Source organism: Mauremys mutica, chromosome 11 (assembly GCF_020497125.1).
Source record: "Mauremys mutica isolate MM-2020 ecotype Southern chromosome 11, ASM2049712v1, whole genome shotgun sequence".
Lineage (NCBI taxonomy): Eukaryota > Metazoa > Chordata > Testudines > Geoemydidae > Mauremys > Mauremys mutica.
The window spans coordinates 81275589-81295043 of NC_059082.1; the positions used below are offsets into that span (position 1 = coordinate 81275589).

General features: G+C 43.6%; 1 protein-coding gene across 2 annotated transcripts in view; it reads left to right on the forward strand.

The window, feature by feature from the left end:
* LMF1 (lipase maturation factor 1) overlaps positions 1 to 19455 on the forward strand; it is a 328947-nt gene that overhangs the window by 60915 nt on the left and 248577 nt on the right. The gene's annotated exons all lie outside the window — the stretch shown is intronic.

Here is a 19455-nt window from a genome sequence, read left to right on the forward strand (position 1 = left end):
AAATTAATAGGCAGCAGGTTTAAAACAAATAAAAGGAAGTTCTTCTTCACGCAGCGCACAGTCAACTTGTGGAACTCCTTACCTGAGGAGGTTGTGAAGGCTAGGACTATAACAATGTTTAAAAGGGGACTGGATAAATTCATGGTGGCTAAGTCCATAAATGGCTATTAGCCAGGATGGGTAAGAATGGTGTCCCTAGCCTCTGTTCGTCAGAGGATGGAGATGGATGGCAGGAGAGAGATCACTTGATCATTGCCTGTTAGGTTCACTCCCTCAGGGGCACCTGGCATTGGCCACTGTCGGTAGACAGATACTGGGCTAGATGGACCTTTGGTCTGACCCGGTACGGCCTTTCTTATGTTCTTATGTTATGTTCTTAAACAATCCCAGTTCCCTCAGCCTCTCCTCATAAGTCATGTGCCTCAGCCCCCTAATCATTTTTGTTGCTCTCCGCTGGACTCTCTCCAATTTTTCTACATCCTTCTTGTAGTGTGGGGCCCAAAACTGGACACAATACTCCAGATGATGCCTCACCAATGTTGAATAGAGGGGAATGATCATGTCCCTCTATTTACTGGCAATGCCCCTACTTATACAGCCCAAAATGCTGTTAGCCTTCTCGGCAACAAGGGCACACCGTCGACTCATATCCAGCTTCTCATCCACTGTAACTCCTAGGTCCTTTTCTGCAGAACGGCTGCCTAGCCATTCGGTCCCTAGTCTGTAGCAGTGCATGAGATTCTTCCGTCCTAAGTGCAGGACTCTGCACTTGTCCTTGTTGAACCTCATCAGATTTCTTTTGGTCCAATCCTCTAATTTGTCTAGGTCCCTCTGTCTCCCATCCCTACCTTCCAGTGTATCTACCACTCCTCCCAGTTGGCACGTGTCCCCCTTGTCACGGTACGTATCAGTTCTTGCAAAAGTATTGCCCATTGGATGGGCGGGGGAAGGGAAGTATATGGCATGCTCCATTGTAACATAAAATCTGTTGGGTTTTCACTGATACTTTTCCTTTCTGATTTGCATCACTGCATTGTTTCCCATCTAAAATATTGTCCAAGTCGCATTTCCCTTAGTGGACTAGATCTACTCTAGATGCAAAAATATAGCATGTGCGCGCGCACGCTGTGAGTTTGTGTGTGTGTGTGTGTGTGCATGCGCTCACACACACACACCCTTAATTAACTTCCTTTTATGTCATCTCTTCCAGCTGAAATGAGTTGAAATTTAAGATCCTCTCCTTGCATCCATGAACTTGGTAATGTCATGAAATAACTTCTGGGGGAAAGCCTCATTTCCCAGTGAAGGAAATGGAATGAAATGAGATGAGGGAGGCAAGGGGCGAGGTATTTAAGGATGTTTTGAATTTCCTTCTTCTGCAGCACCATGTGTCATCTTGGGTCAAATGGACTGTCAAAGAAGGCCCCAATCCTTCATTGAGAGCTGTGTGGGTAGATCTCCACTGAATTCAATGCGGCTATGCGCAAGTTCCACGTACAGAAAGTATAACTGTTGGAGAATCCATTATTAGATATAAGTATATGTTACATCCCGTTTGTGGCTGTTTTCAACTTGCATTATGGGGAAAATATGAGCAATTCATTTTGGTTACAGATTGCCCATAAATTAAGCTGTGACATGGTAGCTCTTGCAAGCTATTTTATTTCTCACTTAAGAAATAGTTACTTTTTCTAGATATAGAATCTGTTTCATCTTTAACAGATTTAGATGGTTTTTTTTTTTTGAAAGAGCTGATTTACTTCTTAGTGTTTTCTTTTATTTCCACAACTCTGGATCTTTTCCTACTTCAATATTTTATCTTTAATCTCTCTACCAATTCAGTTATTATATACTCAGTCAGTGAAGCGTTAAAACATGTTGCATTAAGAAGATCTCGATCTCTCTTTTAAGTGGGTTTTCAGACAAACTAAGTAGCAGAAGGTTTTTCTTAGTGGAAAGAGGAGTAATTTCTTAGATCAAATTTACTATATATGGAATACGGTTTAAAATATTAGCTGTTTTATGGAGCAGTTATTTTGGCAAATACAGATGCTTCAGAATTGCTTTTGGTTCCATGACTGCATTTCAGATTTTTAAATAAAACATCTTTTTCTTCAGGGATTATTGGTGTAAGTGTACTGAAATCTCAGATGTATGATAAATCACTAGAGTAAGCTTTGCTCATGTTCAGCCTACCTTCACAGATGTTTTCAGTTACACATGTTTCAGCCCTGAACTTTACTGACAACATTTCTGTTAATTACTGAAAGTTCAAATCAAAGTCTGGACAATTATTTTTATTAACAAAAAGGATACTTTCTCTAAGTGACAATTTTAGAGGTATTTCCGTTCCTTTATTATTTCAGCAATAACACATACATCACAGGATAGATATATTTTTTGCTACTTTGCCAGAATAATAATGTTCCATTATTGGTAAGAGCTACACAGATAACAGCTACTATTTTGCATTTCCACAATGCCTTTCCTTGCCAAACACTTCCAAGAAATATATGCTCTATTACGTATTACAGAAATAGCTATAGAGCAGACATATTTTCAGCCCGAATTACTTACTTTTTAGTTTGAGGGAGAGAAATAGAAACGACCAAAATAAAATCTCTGAGACCACGCACCGTTTCTTCCTGTTGTAATAGGCTTGATTACACATGGGGTTTAATCTGCAGCTTTTTGCTGCGCGTCAGGTAACATGCATTATGCAAGCCGCACTAATAGCATGCACACGGCCCAGCGTGCCTCTGTCAATGTGCATGATTATGCGCACACAGTCATGGTTTGCTCTGAACTGAGGGCATGATGTTCCTGGAGGGTATCCCATGCTCCTTTGCATTGTGGTTGAGCAGTGTGCATTCTGGGATTTTTCTTGCTGTGCATTGTGAGATGTAACTGAAGCCAGGCAAGATCACTTCTTTTTTTTTTAAATCACATAAGTCACATGCCTCCGCCCTATTCTTCTTTTCTGGGCAGGCTAGCACCATTTTTGAATTGCTGTTGGCCAGCATGGGGCCAACGATGCTCCATGCTGCTGTGCTGGCAACCTTGAATACGCAGAGGCTGCTTGGGCTGTATTTCAGCATTCAAAGCCTGATGAAGTTGGCTTTGGATTTCCCTAGCCACACCACTGAGCAGATGATGTGGCAGCTGGCTCTCCTGCTGGTGGAGGAGCTTCGGTGGCGGTGGGACCAGGACAAGGAGGAAGAGGAACACACTTGAGCAGAGTACTGGCTCCTGGAGCAGTTTCAAAGTGTGCTCTGGAAACCAGCACGGACTGGTGGGAAAGGATTGTTCTGCAGACATGGAATGATCAGCAGTGGCGATTGTACAGTATTTATGGGAGTGAGGGGGAAAGCCTTTGTGATGGGTGGGAGGACGAGGTACAGAGACGTGCTCAGTGGTTTGAACAGCCAGTAGCTGGGGCAATATTGCCAGAGATGCGTGTTGCTCTTAGTTTGAATTTTTGGCATGAAATTCTGCAGCTGTACATCCAGCTGTTAGCACGTACTTACGTACGTGTGTGTGTGTGTGTGTGTGTGTGTGTGTGAGTGAGAGAGAGAGAGATGTGGAATTATTTTTGTGTGTCAGTGTTTATGGGTGGTGGACATACCGTGTTGTGTTAATCCCTCTTGCCCCATGTGTCTTTGCCTACTTGCGATTGTAAAACCTAATAGATGAGTGCAAACGAATTATTTTCAGTGCAAAATGAACAGTGGATGCCGCATTTCCTTTCTTAAAAAATGATTCATCTCGTCCTACCATGCTACGTATAATTTAATTTTTTTAATGATCAGACTACTTGGGGCAGCCTTTTGTTTTTAATCTGATTTGTGGTTTGATTTTTCTCTGATTTATCTGCCCTTTATTCTTTTCCCTAGTCCTAGGGTGAGCTGGCCCTTTAAGGGGAGGGAGAGACAGCTGCACCTACGCCAGGCACAGCCCACTTCCCCAGGTGAAGGGAATGAGTCTGTGGGGGGTCACGAGATGAGAGCAATGACTAGAGTCGGAGCCTGCTGGGGAATATCGGAGCCACCTATAGAGTTGCTACCTGTCCAGGATTTTCCAGGATCATCCCTTTGGAAATCTGTAAGAGTGCACACTGACAGCTGTCCAGTTTGGGCTCAGGATCATCCCCTATCTCCCAGGTTTTTGCACCTCAGAGATTTCAACCCGAGCAGCGTGAGGTCAAGGAGAGGGACTTTGCAGAAGAGGGGAGGTATTTCGCCTTCCTCTGCAGCATGGGGCACGGGTCACTTGCTGGAGGATTCTCTGCAGCTTGAGGTCTTCAAACCACAATTTGAGGACTTCAGTAACTCAGCCATAGGTTAGGGGTTTGTTACAGGAGTGGGTGGGTGAGATTCTGTGGCCTGCATTGTGCAGGAGGTCAGACTAGATGATCATAATGGTCCCTTCTGACCTTAAAGTCTATGAGTCTATGAGGTGACAGCTCTCAAGAGCTCCCAAGGCCTGGGGTAGAGATGAGCAGGAGCGTGTTGAGAGAGGAACCTCCACTGACGGACCTGCAAGAGCGGGACCCTAATGGGTGACAAGCCCCAGCATGGAGGGCTGCAAAAGCCTCTGAGCCTGGAGGAAGGAGAAATCTTGGTAAGACCGGAAGAGTTTTGAGCAATTATAAATAGGACTAATGGAGCTTGGGGAAGAAGACTGGAAGGTTTTGAGTATTTTATAGTAACAATCCACACGCAGTTGGGGAGCGGTGTTGTGAAAACACCAGATGCAAGGTTTATTTGATGCGAGACGGAAGGTAGACTGAGGCGCGTGGCAGGCCTGAAGCAGACGGGGGTGTAAGACCTGCTGTGTACTGCATAACATAAGGCATACATTTAGATTAATCTTACATAATCATTTGAAAAGTGCAATTATGTGGTTACTTAGCCTTAGGTAAATACAGATTTCAGCTAGCATGATTTTGGAGAGAGTTTTGAAACTTGGGAACATAGATTTGCTTTAATTTTCCTTCTGAATGTCTCACTAGTTCCCATGATACTTAATTGTCGTGAGAATAATTTGACAGGCTGAGAGCGACCGTTCAGGACTCTCCTGTACATTTTCACCTGCCCCAGAGGAGTAGGGCCCAGGACCTGGATGTGAGGGACTGACATAGAGTTGTAATAGCAGTTACCCGGTATGATCTGCAATGCCGCTTGAGATGGCAAAAGGTTTTTTTGGGGGGAGGCGAAAGAGCAGTAGCTCATGCACAAGTATATTTTATTCTCTGTCAAGACTTAATACGTACACATGGGACTGTAGGTCTTGTTTAGGGAATGTACTCAAAGTTTTATAAGGAAGGTGAGACAAAATGGCTTCTTCCTGGAACACTGGGTAGGTCAAGACAAGACTAGACAGAATGTTACCACACGGCTGGTGGATGCCACCTAAACTTCAACATAATTCCTTAATCAGGTGGCACGTTTACAACAGAGTTAACTGATCACAACTCTAGTGCCGACTGCCAGGACACCATTGTCTCATGTCCCTAAAATGTCAGGAAACTGAACAAACAAATAAGGGAAAAGATGATTCAAACTGCAGCACTTGCTCAAGAAACTCACTTAGCACCAGGAGACCATGAAAATCCTCAAAGGTGTTTGGTTAGACAAGGTTTTCTTCTCCTCTGCTGTGGCCCCTTCCTTGCTCTCAGCATTTACCTGCTGCATCACTTACAGAGAAGTGGTTTAGGTTTGATGCTTTGGGTAAAATTTTCAAAAGTCACTTACTAATAAGGAGTCTGAGTTCATTGATGTTCACTGAGACTCTGTTGCTGTCTACATGGGGACACTCAGGAAGGCTAAGGCAAATTAATTGAAGGTGTGATGCTGAAGCACATTTAAACCCCTTTCTGGAAGCTCTCATTCAGAAGTAAAGTGGACATAGTTCAAGATACAGTGACTTTACGTCTGGATGAGCGCATCCAGATAGGGGCTTAATTTGTCTTAACTGTCCCGAGTGCCACTGTGGAGACAAGCCCGCTGGCTCCTAAGTCACTTAAGCACTTGTGTAGATTTCACTCAGTGTCTTCCATGTCTGTATCAGTGGCAATCTGCGTTTCTCATCTAGTTGTTAGTGGAAAGGACAGCTAAAATGGTTTAAAAAGGTGAATTAAAAAAAAACTTTAAAAGTAATACAATAATATGAAAAGAGGAAACAAAAAGTGTGCCTAATGTTGCACTGGAAATACTTCAGGAAGGCTTAATTAGCAAGCATGCAACACAGTTTACCTACTGTAGCCTTAAAAAGGTTTGTGGACTCTGAGCACACAGGGGTAACCACAGGCTGAAAGTTTGTATCTTTGTTTGGTAGCTTGTCCCAAATTAGCAACCCGTGTGGTCAAAGTTATGACTGCTGACCTCCTTTCTGTTGGCTGAAGATGATACAAAACCCTTAGGGAATCCCCAAAGAGCAAAAAGTCCCCAAGGTACGGAATTTACCTAGATCAGACCTGATTCCTCACTGCCGCGTACCTGGGATCATCCCACAGCCTCCTGCAAAGTGGATGTAAAATACGATCACCAGTGCAAGTGAGTGGAGAATTTTGCTTTGGTAGCGTGTCACACTCACTTTGTTCAAGGCAGAGGAGAATATATTCTTTTAATGGTTTTTAAAGAACAGTTGTTTGCCATATGGAAGTAAGGTTCCAGCATTATTTTCCAAGATTAATGATCACTAGTGTTGGAAAGCCAATTACAGCAGTTCATTTACCTGTTGATGATAGTGGGAGAAAACACTTCAGTCCGATTAAGTAGGTCTGTTTGTCCTGCCGGGGAAATACTCTTGGGAGACATTTATTTTTACCTTTTTATTAGCATGTTATGGAATTAGCTATTGAACTTCACTCAACAACTCTGCAATATAGTAAGAAAAAGAAAACATTGATTCTGTCACGTGTAAGGGGAGTTTAGGCATGTAGAATGTACTTTATCTACACTGGAATTTACAGTGGTGGCTCGAATACCTTACTCTTGTGAAAAGTGACTCAAGCACTAACCCACAAGTAGCTAAGAACTTGGTTTCACATCTCATCTGGCAACCTAAACAATAAGGGTTGCGCAAATAGAAGAATATTCTAGCCTTGGTTTATCTTGTTTATAATCACGGTTAATAACATACACTCACGATATGACTCTATTTAATAAAACTGAGAATTTGAGTCAACAAGGCCGCTTCAGAACCACATGACACACAAATACCAGATCAAAGATACAGGACATCTTCATGGAAAAAAAAAAAACCCAACAACCTACACACACCCATGTATGGTGTGACCTTTTCTGCTTTTCCCATGGTTTCAGTGATTGAAAAAGTTGTTGAATGTTTTCTGTGCGAGCGGAAATGCCTGACTTAGTCTCTAGCTGCAGGTGGTAGCATTAAATACATGGGGACAGTTCCTGACAGGAAAGATGTTTGAAAATCCCCACAAGACTGGGAGTCATGAGACAAAGGGTCTAGTCCCTGCTCTGCCAAAGACTTCCTGTGTGATCTTGGGCAAGTTGCTTAATCAGTTGTGCCTCAGTTTCCCTGTCTGTAAGACAGGCAGAACCTCCCTTTAAGTTATGCAGAGAAATGGCCATGCTCCATACCCCTATTAGGCGTATATAGCATCATGAAGTCCTGCCTAAGCATGGGCAAAAGCAAGGACCTCTGTTGTTGCGCAGTGGGACTTTTAGCTGAATAGAGATTTCAGGACCAGACCAACAGGTGTTTATTACCCTGGTTTTGATATTTATGAGTGAACGTGCAGGGGATCGGAAGTTTTCTTTGCAAAATGATTATTTAGGTTTGCAAGACTGACAAGTTTACAAACCATTTTTCTTTATATTTAAACTCAGTTCGCACGTGAGGGGATTCAGCTTAGAAAACATTTCCCTAAAGATCTAGGACACCACACATATAGACATGACGGATAAAAGGACAGTGTGAAAAACGGGGTTGGCATATATGGATACTGAGTGCACGCACACGCACACGCACACGCACACGCACACACACACACACACCTCTTCTGATTGACCAAACTCTGCTCCCATTGAAGTAAATTATAAAACTCCCATTGACACTGGCTTCAGTGCAAGCAGGGTTAGACAGACAGTGAGAGCTACTGAAAATCCCACCTATATCATAGCTATATAAAATAACACAAACAGGAGGTTTTTACCTATATGTAAAAGTCTTGAACTCTCTGAAACATTTTGCAGACTGTTTTTTTTTTCCAGTACAAACAACAGGTATGGAATCAATTTTAGCTATTTGGAGTTTGGGACTTCAGGGTTTATTTGTGCCATTTGTTTGTTTTTTCACTTCATTAGAAATTTTCTCTGCACCCATGTTCCTACAGCCTTTGTATTTCTCATGCTGCCCATGTTTCATAGTTCACTGTGTCCTTTTATTGGCAACTATCACTCCTTGACCCTGTTTTGGGTTTCCCCTTTGCAGGGCAAGAATCTACCAAATATTTGAGTGGGAGTTGAACTTTGAAACCTGTGATGCTGGGGTGGAAGTGGCTAAAACAAGTCTCTCCATCCTTCGTTGCCAATGTCATTAGGTGTACTGGGCTTATGGCAAGTAATTTGGAGGGGCATCAAGGTATAACCCATTTTCAGGCACAGGAAATAAAAGGCCTGAAAAGTAATTTATTGTGCCCTTCAGCTGTATGTAGGTTAAATATTTGGAATATATTAATGCTAAATAGTCTGTGTTGCTAGGTCTAATTTCCGCTGAAGGGAAGCATGTTCATATTTATTTTAAACCAATAAAGCTAACCAAGGTCATTACTATGGATACTTTTCTCAGGCCGGGCCAGTGACACCTGTATGGATTTAAGCAATAGAAGCCATCTGTGAGTAGGAAGTCTGGTTGCCATGGCAACTAAGCACTAACAAGTACCATGACAAAAGTTGTATGGACTAAGGGGTCATTGGAGTGGGTGTCCAGGTCACACAGGTCACTTCCTAATTCTATCCAATGCTCAGTGAGATTTTAGGGGGCAAAATCCCACTAAATGCTTCATAACGAGGGGGCATGCAGTTTTGGAAAAGTCATTTGAATAACATTATATAGGCCCAAATTCTAATCTCTGTTATGCCGGTTTAAACCCACAGGAACTCCTAAGATGTCATGAAGGGCTTAGAAGTTTATATACTTGCTCTGGCTGAATCTGGCCGAGGTCTGCTTTGTTGTTTTATTAAGTCACGTATATTTGCAGCGTACACGTTTTTATTGCCCCAGTTATTGATCAGTGTGAATTTAACTTTCAAACAGTCTGTAGCAGAACCTCACTTATTATTGTTTGTTTTGGGTAGCAACTTGAGGCTCCCCATCGGAGGTTGGGACCCCTTTGTGCCAGGCACTGTGCCCATATAACAAAAAGATGGTCCTTGCCCCCAAAGAAGTTACAAATTAGTAACTGCTGGTACGCTTGACAAGTCATGAACTCTACTCATTTCTCAGCAAAGCTTTGAGAGCAGAATGCCGCAGCCCGGATTTGTTTTACTTAAGACGACGTTATTTTTACAAAATAGGCTTCAGTGCTTTTATTTGTGTTTCCATAAATAGTTAAAACTAAACCACAGCTGTCAAAATAAAGTACGCATTGTGTTGCATTGCGTTTTTTTGTTGAGATTCTGAAACTTGCTTATTCTTAAAATTAGGGTTCGGCAGTGCGTGGTTCTCTCAGCTGCTAGTGCAAATCAGTGGGAGTCTAATGTATATTCTGTCAGCATTCTAGGATTTTAAAGTTGATAAGAATCAGAGGTACTGCAAAGAAACCTAGTGGATGGAAGATTAATAATAAAGAGTAATGCTTAATGAATGCCGTGACTTTTGGCTATTTTAAAACATAAATGGTACAATACAAGCCAGTTTGCTCAACTTTCATCAAATTTCAGTATATTCTAACTCTGTATTTAACTCAAATTATTTTGGCAGTAATTGTCCAAGATTGTTATACATCTGTGTATGGCATTAATGAGACCCTTACTGGAATTTTGTAATCAGTTCTGGTGTCCACACTTCAAAAAGGATGTTGAAAAATTGGAAAAGGTTCAGAAAAGAGCTACAACAATAAGTCAAAGTCTGGAAAACTTGCCTTATAATAAGGGACTTAAGAACCTCAGTCTATTTAGTTTATCCAAGAGAACGCTAACAGTAACTTGATCATGAACCACAAGTATCTACATAGGAGAGAGATATCAGATGGTAGACAGCTCTTTAATCTAGCAGAAAAAGGCATAATGAGATCCAGTGGTTGGAAGCTGAAGCTAGACAAATCGGACTAGAAATAGCCTGAAAATTTTTAACTGTGAGGGTAATTAACCATTGGAACAACTTTACGTAGGTACCTGGTGGATTCTCTTGAAGTTTTAAATCCAAACTGTGGACATTTATTTACAAGAGACACTACAACTTAAACAGATGCTACATTAAGAACAACACAAACTTCTTCCATGGTTAAGGGTACTCCACGGCTCTCTTGTGTAAGTGGTCTGTTCCATAGAGCTGATCTATGTAGGACCTGTCTAGTTGGAATCGCTCTGTCATGTTGAAGGTTTGCTGTTTCATGCAGGTTGACTGACAATCAAAATGGTCAGTTACAGGTTTGGAGGCGAAGGCTTTATTGCTATAGAAAACAGTTATGAGGAGGGTTTGGGGGGAGGATTGTTTTTGTTTTTTGTTTTGTTAGCTTCCTAGTTGCTTTATTGTTTATTTAAAATAGGTTTAATTGTTTCAGCCCTGGAGTAAATGGGTGTTTACATTCAGTTAATGTTCCTTTGTATCAGCAGAGAAATCACAGGACTGATTGCAATAACTGGCACGAAGTCCAGGTTTCTTCACATCAGTATTTCTGCTTGTTGATGTTTGTTCGTATCTTTGTGCTGTATAAGGAGAGAACAACTTCCGGATGCAGTTGACTTTCTCGCACTTTTCCTATAATTGCCAAAAAGCTGCTGCTCCCTCCTACGGATCCATCAGATCTGTTAAAATCAGATGGGTTTTGAAAGCTGCTTTTTGATTTCCTGAAATCTGTATTTGGTCTTCCTTCCTCATGTTCCCTTTCTCTTCCTTTGTTCTTTGAGGTTAAAGCTGTGGGCGTTGAGGTCCTATTAGTCATTTTGGCTAATCTTAAAACTTTTCATGTTGAGAACCAGAGTGGGCTGAATTATTCTCAGTTACGCTGGATTTACACTCTTGTAGCTTCATTAACTTAATTTGAGTTACTCCAAATTTACACTGATGTAGCTGGACCAAGAATTTAGCCTGCTAATTGGGTCAGAGAATTGTGTTATCCTACAGAGCACAGAAAAATCCATTTCCTCATCAAACTTAAATTTCCGAAAAACAGACTTAGTTTTGGACAAAGCGAACCCCTTCTTAGACTCAGCAAGCACTCGCATGCTACAGGACAATACGTGACTAATTAGTCAGATGCTGTAATTGCTTTAGCATGCCGTCTTGTTTAAACAGAGCACCCAAAAGACTTTTGTTTTGGTATTTCTATATTCTGTGTGTGAAAGGTAGGTGTGTGGGAGGAGGGGAAAGGCGGGGGGCTCGGGAAGCTGAACACCCAAAACGTGGGCTAACATAGGTTACTAGAGTTTAAACATCACTGAAGGAAACAGGCTTCATTATATTCCATCTCCTGATGGGTTGTTGGCTCAGCTATTGTTGCTATTTGATTATTTGTTGAGCTCAGTCAGTAGGATCAGGGCTGTGTAAACACTTAATCTCTCTGGGCGTCAGTTCCCCACCTGTTAAATTGGGATAATAATACTTCCTTTCTCCCAGCCTGTGTCTGTTTAGATTGTAACCTCTTTGGGGCAGGGATGAACTGTTACTCCCGGTCTGCAGAGCGTTCAGAACAGTGAGGCCCTGATCATGGATCCGGGGCCAGGCCCGTGGAGAGAAATTTGGAGCCCCAGTACATTGCGTTTGCTGAGGTCCCATCCCTCTCATTGCACTTGATTTGCACAGAGGTTACAGATGTTTTGTGGACCTCCCGGAGTTCGGGGACCCAGTATAATTGTTCCCCTCTGAACCTCCTGTCAGCCCTGGTTAGGTCCCCTAATCAATAGCAGAGGAAACCATGGACTGTGCCAATGGTTGTCCCAGTTTCAGGTAACTGCACCTGTATTCCCTCCCCACGGTCCACTCTGGGAGTTTCCAGTCAGGTCTCCAGCTGTCTCTGAGCAGGGACCCTTGTCCACTCCCTCCTGACCTGGGGTTTTAAGGCTGTGATATCCCCAGCAAACCAGCCTGCCTAAAGGCCAGTGCCTGTGCTTTGCTTTCTCTTTGAGGCCTGTGGACAGCGTATTGCCAGCAGTTACCAGTTACTCCACTGCTCCTTCTAAGCAAGCCCATGTATTGTTAAGGTAAGATCGTTCTAGGGAAAACACACAAAACCCAATAAACACAGCCTGGACTTACCAGAAGTCACCCCTCAGTCTTAGGAGGCCCTAGCAGGCCAAAGTCTTTCGAACCCTTCCGCAAGGGTTCTGGCCCCTTTGGACAGAAGAGCCTGTCTGTTTACTGGATCAGAAAGACGGCCCTGAGCTCCATTCAAGCTCATGCTTTTCTACCAAAAATCCTTTCTTTGGCTCCTAGTCCCATACCTGTATATGCAAACCATGCCAGCAGGTGCACCCGCTTGGGACTTGTTTAGTCTCAGTGATTAAGATGAATCACGTCCTCGCTGATTTTAGTTCCTGTAGGAGCTGTGCTAACCTTCCCTCACAGAGAACAACACAATCGTGCGTAAACCATTCATAGATTTAATACAATACGGTCCCCAAAGATGTTGCATGAGATTGCAATAACTGTCACAAGGGTGGTTAGCTCATGTGCACATACGGTGCTATTTTCCCATGGCAAACATTTCGCAACTGCTATGGCCTGACGAGCCCCTTCATCCCCCTGCTGCTAATCTAACTTTTTCCAGAATTATCCTCCGTGTAAACATCTGTCCAGGTTACGCAATGACTGCACAGTTCCATGCAATGTTGTCGCCATGTCTGTCCCAGGATATTCGAGAGATAAGGGGGTGAGGTAATTAATATATTTCATTGGACCAACTTCGAAAGCTTATCTCTCTCACCGACAGAACTTGGTCCAAGAAGAGACCCTATCTCACCCACCTTGTTTCTCTAATGCACAGTTCCACACAGTTACCCCCAAACTAGAATAACAGGGTTCTAAGACCAGATTTATATTTCTAGGACTGATGTGTTTTGTCTCCTGAGTGTTTTGTAGACAGCTGCGTAGATGAGTGTCTTAGTCAGGACTCAGGTGAATGGACAGAACTGTGAGGGAAAGCTTGATGTCAGATGCTATGTCCTGTGCCTCTATCTCTACACTTTCCCTAGGTCTCTCAGATGAGTGACTCCCTTAAACGTAGTCCACAAAAATTATCAATGGCGTCGCTGGTTGCTGGCCTGGCCACCATCAGGTATGAACAGCAAGGCCTGGTTTCACAAGATTAGCTCATTTTAAGAAAGCAGGCTGAGGAGGAAATGATCATCACTTCTGTAATATCAAGATGTCGGGGGGTGGGGTGGGGTGCGGTTGTGGTGGGGAGGGAGCAAAACCTATAAACTAAACATCTGTGTTTTTTTAAACTGTTTAAATTTTTTTAAAATTACTGATCTACTTTTTCTCCACCTGAAAGTAGTTCTGCTCCCTCATCTGGGTAGGATATCGTAGCCTTTAGTCTTCTACCTATGCTCTTAGGACAGAGAGCTATTACAATACGACAATGCTTTTACGCTGCTTTAAGCATAGTATAATTATACTAACTGGTCAGACGCGCTGATGTGACTTTTATTTGGATACACATACATGTATTTTTGGGCTGACCATGTTGTCACAATGATGACTGTAAAGATTCTTTCCCTTAATTTTTGCAGGGTTCATTTTCATATTGTACTTCTCCAGGCTAAAGAATAAGACAGTTTATGCTGAGCTGTGAATCTTGACAATTTCCTGTGTATATTTTGGAACTCCCTCCCCTCCCCCCCCTCCTCAGCTCAGGTTTTTTAACTCACATTTCTGGTATTTTAAATCCTTAATTAATCTTGTCTCATGTAAGACGATATTAAGATGCACAGTTGGAAACCAGTCCACAGGAGTTACACTGACTTTTGCATTAGCTGATTAAAGACCCAAACCTGAAGGGGGAGGAAACATTTGAAATTGACAAAACCCAGTAGATCCGTTTCTAAGGTGCCCTTACCCACAGGATCTTGGCGCTGTCGCCTAAATTTAGAAACTCATCAGTTTCCTCAAGGAAGAACAAAATTTCAGATCACAGACTGAATCTGCTCTCTTGAGAGGTATCAAGTCTACACTGTGTGGGTTTTCCCTAGAACATGCACAGTCATTTTCACACACCCCAGTTAGAAAAGGGTCTGCTTGCTTTGTGCCCTGAAGGTTCTGGCTCATCCCGAGTTCCCTGCAGCGGAGAATTCCATAGCCGCAGCCCTTGAGAGAGAGTTCCTTGTCCTTGTGGCCCCTGCGGGCCAAGCCTGAGCTCGTGTTTGAATGTGGGCACGGTAGTGGGTACACAGATAGTCAGCACCTAGCCCATTTAGTGGTTTGGGGAGTGAATATTAGCCAGCCAGCCCCTCTAGGGTGGAGCATGTTAGCCTATGCTTCCATCAGCCTAAGCTCTGTAGTTGGTGAGCAATTGCATGTTGAACTGGCTGTAATATCTAGGTGGTTTTTGTAGTCAACCACACTAAAATGTGATGCTATATCTATATAGTCCAGTCTTAAGGGCTAACAAATCTGTGCAAAACCTTTTTTTTAAACTAATTATTTGTTTTACTGTTTGTTACATCTCTTTGATAATAGCTCAGTTGTTTTTTTAAGTATTTATAATGGTTTGAGTCAGGAATTGCAGACATTGAGACCAGAGATCTCAAAAGTGATCTGGTTTCACCGTGGTGCCTTCAAATATTCTTTGCCGAAATGCCGTTTTGTAACTTGTAATGGTGACACTTCTCTCTGAGTCGCAACGCGTGCTCCTCTGAGTGTCTTATATCCTAGTGAGGGCCCCCTCCTGGTTTGAGTGCAGTGAGGGGACTCCGTGCCTTTGTGTTCTGGATCACTGGGGTATGCTCAGTTTCTGACCCTCAATGGACTGCAGTGCTGGATCCTCTCTTGTTCTTTTTGGCACATTTCCTAGGCACTGGCTCCATCTTATTCACTGTCTTGGAAATGAGGCTCTTCCGTTCACCTGTCCTAGGCCCTGGGATCCGCGCTGATTCCCCTCCTCCCCCCAACATACCCCAGTGAGTTACACACACCCCTCTCCTAGAACTCCACCCCCGTAGTGTGAAGCTTCTGATGTACAGGCTGATTCTCTCTTGAGAGCATGCAGTGGCTGTGAAGCAGTTAACATACAGAGCAACACTTTGCTCAGAGTCTAACACGTTTATGCTCTTGAATACTTACTCATGTAAAGCACGGGAGATTATAGATCATACGAAACGATAAACATCTGACACTGCAATGTTCCTTGATTTCTAGCTCATTGTTCCCTTATGAGGAACTGTCTGGGTCTAGGAAGGCAGGCAGGGTGCCCTTGTAACACGCTGCCCCACATGGAGCCCCTCAACCAGCTTTTGTGCCCTTGTGCTCTCCTGCTCCTCTCTTGCTATTCCTGTCTGACTCCATAAGAACATAAGAATGGCTGTACCGGGTCAGACCAAAGGTCCATCTAGCCCAGTATCTGTCTACCGACAGTGGCCAATGCCAGAGGTTCACTCCCCAGAGGGAGTGAACCTAACAGGCAATGATCAAGTGATCTCTCTCCTGCCATCCATCTCCATCCTCTGACGAACAGAGGCTAGGGACACCATTCTTACCCATCCTGGCTAATAGCCATTTATGGACTTAGCCACCATGAATTTATCCAGTCCCCTTTTAAACATTGTTATATTCCTAGCCTTCACAACCTCCTTAGGCAAGGAGTTCCACAAGTTGACTGTGCGCTGCGTGAAGAAGAACTTCCTTTTATTTGTTTTAAACCTGCTGCCTATTAATTTCATTTGGTGACCCATGTTTCTATGTGTTTCTTTATTTAAACCCTGATGGTCACCTGGTCTGGTCTTGTGTTACTCTGGATAACTTTCCAGTTTTCCTATCTTCTCCCCTAACAGGATGGCTTGCCCATGGGCTGGAGAGCCTGGGGCTACGCCAGCCCTTAGTACAGGGTTAAATCAGGTGATCCCCAGGGTAAAAAGAGCAGGAAGTTGCAATCAAGGAGGAAAGCCCGGGAGGCTGCAGCTAGGTCTTTAGACGCTGCAGGGAGCAAGAAGACTTCTTGAATCCTGTGTGCAGATGTGGTCGCCCCATCTCAAAAAAGATAGATTGGACTTGGAAAAGGTTCAGAAAAGGGCAACAAAAATGATAAGAGGTCTGGAACGACTGACATATGAGGAGAGAGAAATAAAACTGGGACTTTTCAGCTTTGAAAAGAGATGACTAGGGGGATATGATAGAGGTCAATAAAATCATGACTGGTGTGGAGAAAGTAAATAAGGAAGTGTTATTTACTTCTTCTCTTAACACGAGAACTAGGGGCCACCAAATGAAATTAATAGGCATGAGATTTAAAACAAACAAAAGGAAGTATTTTTTTCACACAACGCACAGTCAGCCTGTGGAACTCCTTGCCAGAGGATGTTGTGAAGGCCAAGACTATAACAGGGTTAAAAAAAGAACTAGATAAATTCATGGAGGATCGGTCCATCAATGGCTATTGGCTAAGATGGACGGGGGTGGTGTCCCTAGTCTCTGTTTGCCAGAAGCTGGGAATGGGAGACAGGGGATGGATCACTTGATGATCACCTGTTCTGTTCATTCCCTCTGGGGCACCTGGCACTGGCCACTGTTGGAAGACAGGATACTGGGCTAGATGGTCCTTTGGTCTGACCCAGTCTGGCCGTTCTTACGTTTGAATCACCTTTGAACCGTGAGTTCTTGATGGGCTCTGAAGAGGGTGAAGCAGAGTCAGGGGCCGCAGAGTGACATCTGGCGAGGAGGGGGTGTTTGGGAAGCATATGCACGATATTACCCCTTCAGAGAGCGGGATGTTTATGCTAAACTGGATTGTCAAACCTTGAGCTGCTTTATTGTATAACCTCTGTGAGGCTTAAGTACCCATGATTAACCGTAAGTATTTTCTGTTGTCCCTGTCTGGTGTGAATCTGCTATGGACCCTCTGAGCAGCGGTGGATCTGCATACATAGAAGCACTCCTAATACAGCATTTTTTCATAATACAACTTCACAATGTCAATTGGAATCCATAAGCTGTGCAGATCCAGCCCCAGTTCATAACAATGGGTACATCACGGTAACCAGTATTTCCTCTTTTCATCTCAGCCACAGAAGAGCAGCTATTATTCAGTTCTGTGTTAGATCAGGCCATTAGCCTTTTTTTACATGGATTCTAATAGCTCTTACGCTGTGTGATTCTGCTCTCTAAAGTGACTTGCAAAAGCATTGGTCTCCAAGCGTCTTGTCTCATAATGGCCCTGTATCAAATGGGTGCTCTGCTAACGAATAAAAATATGTTGTTTTTCCGAACTGCCAAGCCTTGCAAACTCGACCTGAGATCGGAATGCCTAGTTGTGTTCTAATGTGTCCTCAGTAATAATCATCATTCTGTAGGCCGTGTTGGGCCCTCAGTGATTCAAACCCATTGCCCTCCGTGGCACTAACTAGTGCAGAAAACAATAAAAAAAAACCCTGACTTTTGGCTATAAAGTCAGCAGTTCTGACTCTGAACACACACGAACACACACACCAGTGAGAAGGTGCCGTTTTTACATAATCCCTGTCCAGAGCACTCTGGAGGGCAGCCCAAAAACATTTAGAAAAGTTTTTTGTATGTCAGGCAAAACTATACATTAAGGATCGGATCCAGCTCCCTTTCAGATCAATGTGTCTCTCCATTGACTTCAGGGAGCTGGCTCAGGAGCTAAATGCTCTTCTTTTGCAAATGTGCATTGTGAAGTGTGTGCTTCCACAAAACTAAAATGTGATGTTTTAATTGGGCTGTTGGGAATCTCACACACACTAGGAAGAACTTTGTGTATCCCATGCTGCTTATTTTTCAGTCTTGCTTTAGGTCTGCTAGCAAAGTGTGTCTTGCAGGTGCCTTCGTGGTGTTGGTTTTAATTTGTTCCTGGTTTAAAACCTGCAAACTGGAAACGAGAGTTTTTGAAGTGGTGAAGAAAACAGGCTGTTTGAGCTGTTGGGCCATGTTGCCAAGTTAGCCATGTTAACAGCTGCTAATGGTTTCTTAAGCTGCCAAAGCAGTTTGAAGATACATTTAACACCCAACAGACACCTGGTTTTAGCAGTTCAGCTCTGCGGGCGCATGGCACTGCTCTGCAGGGGTCATGTCCATAAAGGACAGTTAAAGTCTGTACAACAGGTTGCTCAGGAGAGTGGAAAATAGTTGGCATTCAAATTTTATGTTAGGGCCTCCTTGTTTGGGGGTTGGGACAATGCACACAGTAAGAGAGAACTTAATACACAGGAGCTAAGTGTTACATTTGCTATTTCAATACTTAAAACACAAAACTCTCTCTCCACAAGCCGTAGGCCTCTTTACCTCCATTACATCATCTTCCATCTGACCTTCTCAAAGGGCTTTACAGACATGAATGAGTTTTTTTTCTTCTGCAAAGTGGTGAGATGCCCCACAGAGCGGAGCAGTGAAGTAACAGCCCCAGGAAGCCTAGGCATGGCCAGGGCAGAACCCAGGTTTCCTTATTCCCAGTCCTGTGTGTTAGCGACAAGACCATCCTTTGCTTCTCCATATTGTATCTTCTTGCCCCTAGGTGAGTAATACTTATTAGTTGGCATTCACCTTGATGAAGTATCTCTGTTGCCCCCAAGCAGCACTTTCTGCTAGCCCTGTGCCTTCTGCTCCCTGCCTTTCTCCTCTGTAGTGGCACTGGCATCCTGACAGCAGGTGACCGCCAGCTGAAGCCAAGGCAGAGTGCAGGAGATCTGCGTCCGTGATTGCTGCCAGCGTCTTCGGGAGCGTGCACTGGTTCGCAGTCTGGAGGGACAGGGAAGGTTGTTTGAGTCATGGAGCTGGATGCTGGTAGGCGTTGGACTGACCTGTCAGAGTGAAGATGGCTTGCGGCCCAATCCTGTTTCCAGGGAAGTTAGTGAGAGCAGGATTGGGCCCTTAGTGGGACAAATACATTGAAATGAGGAGAAAAGGAAGCACTTTGTTTTAAAATGGTGGTGGCGGTTTGCTACCTCCAGGGCACGTTTAGTGCAAGAGATACACTGGGCTCCTTTCTGAGCTGAGGAGCCCCAGATAAATGTTCAAGAGGCAGTGCCGAGTACTGGGCACAGTGGGGGGCTGGGAGTCCAGAGTTCTGGGTTGAGCAGAGCCACTGTGACC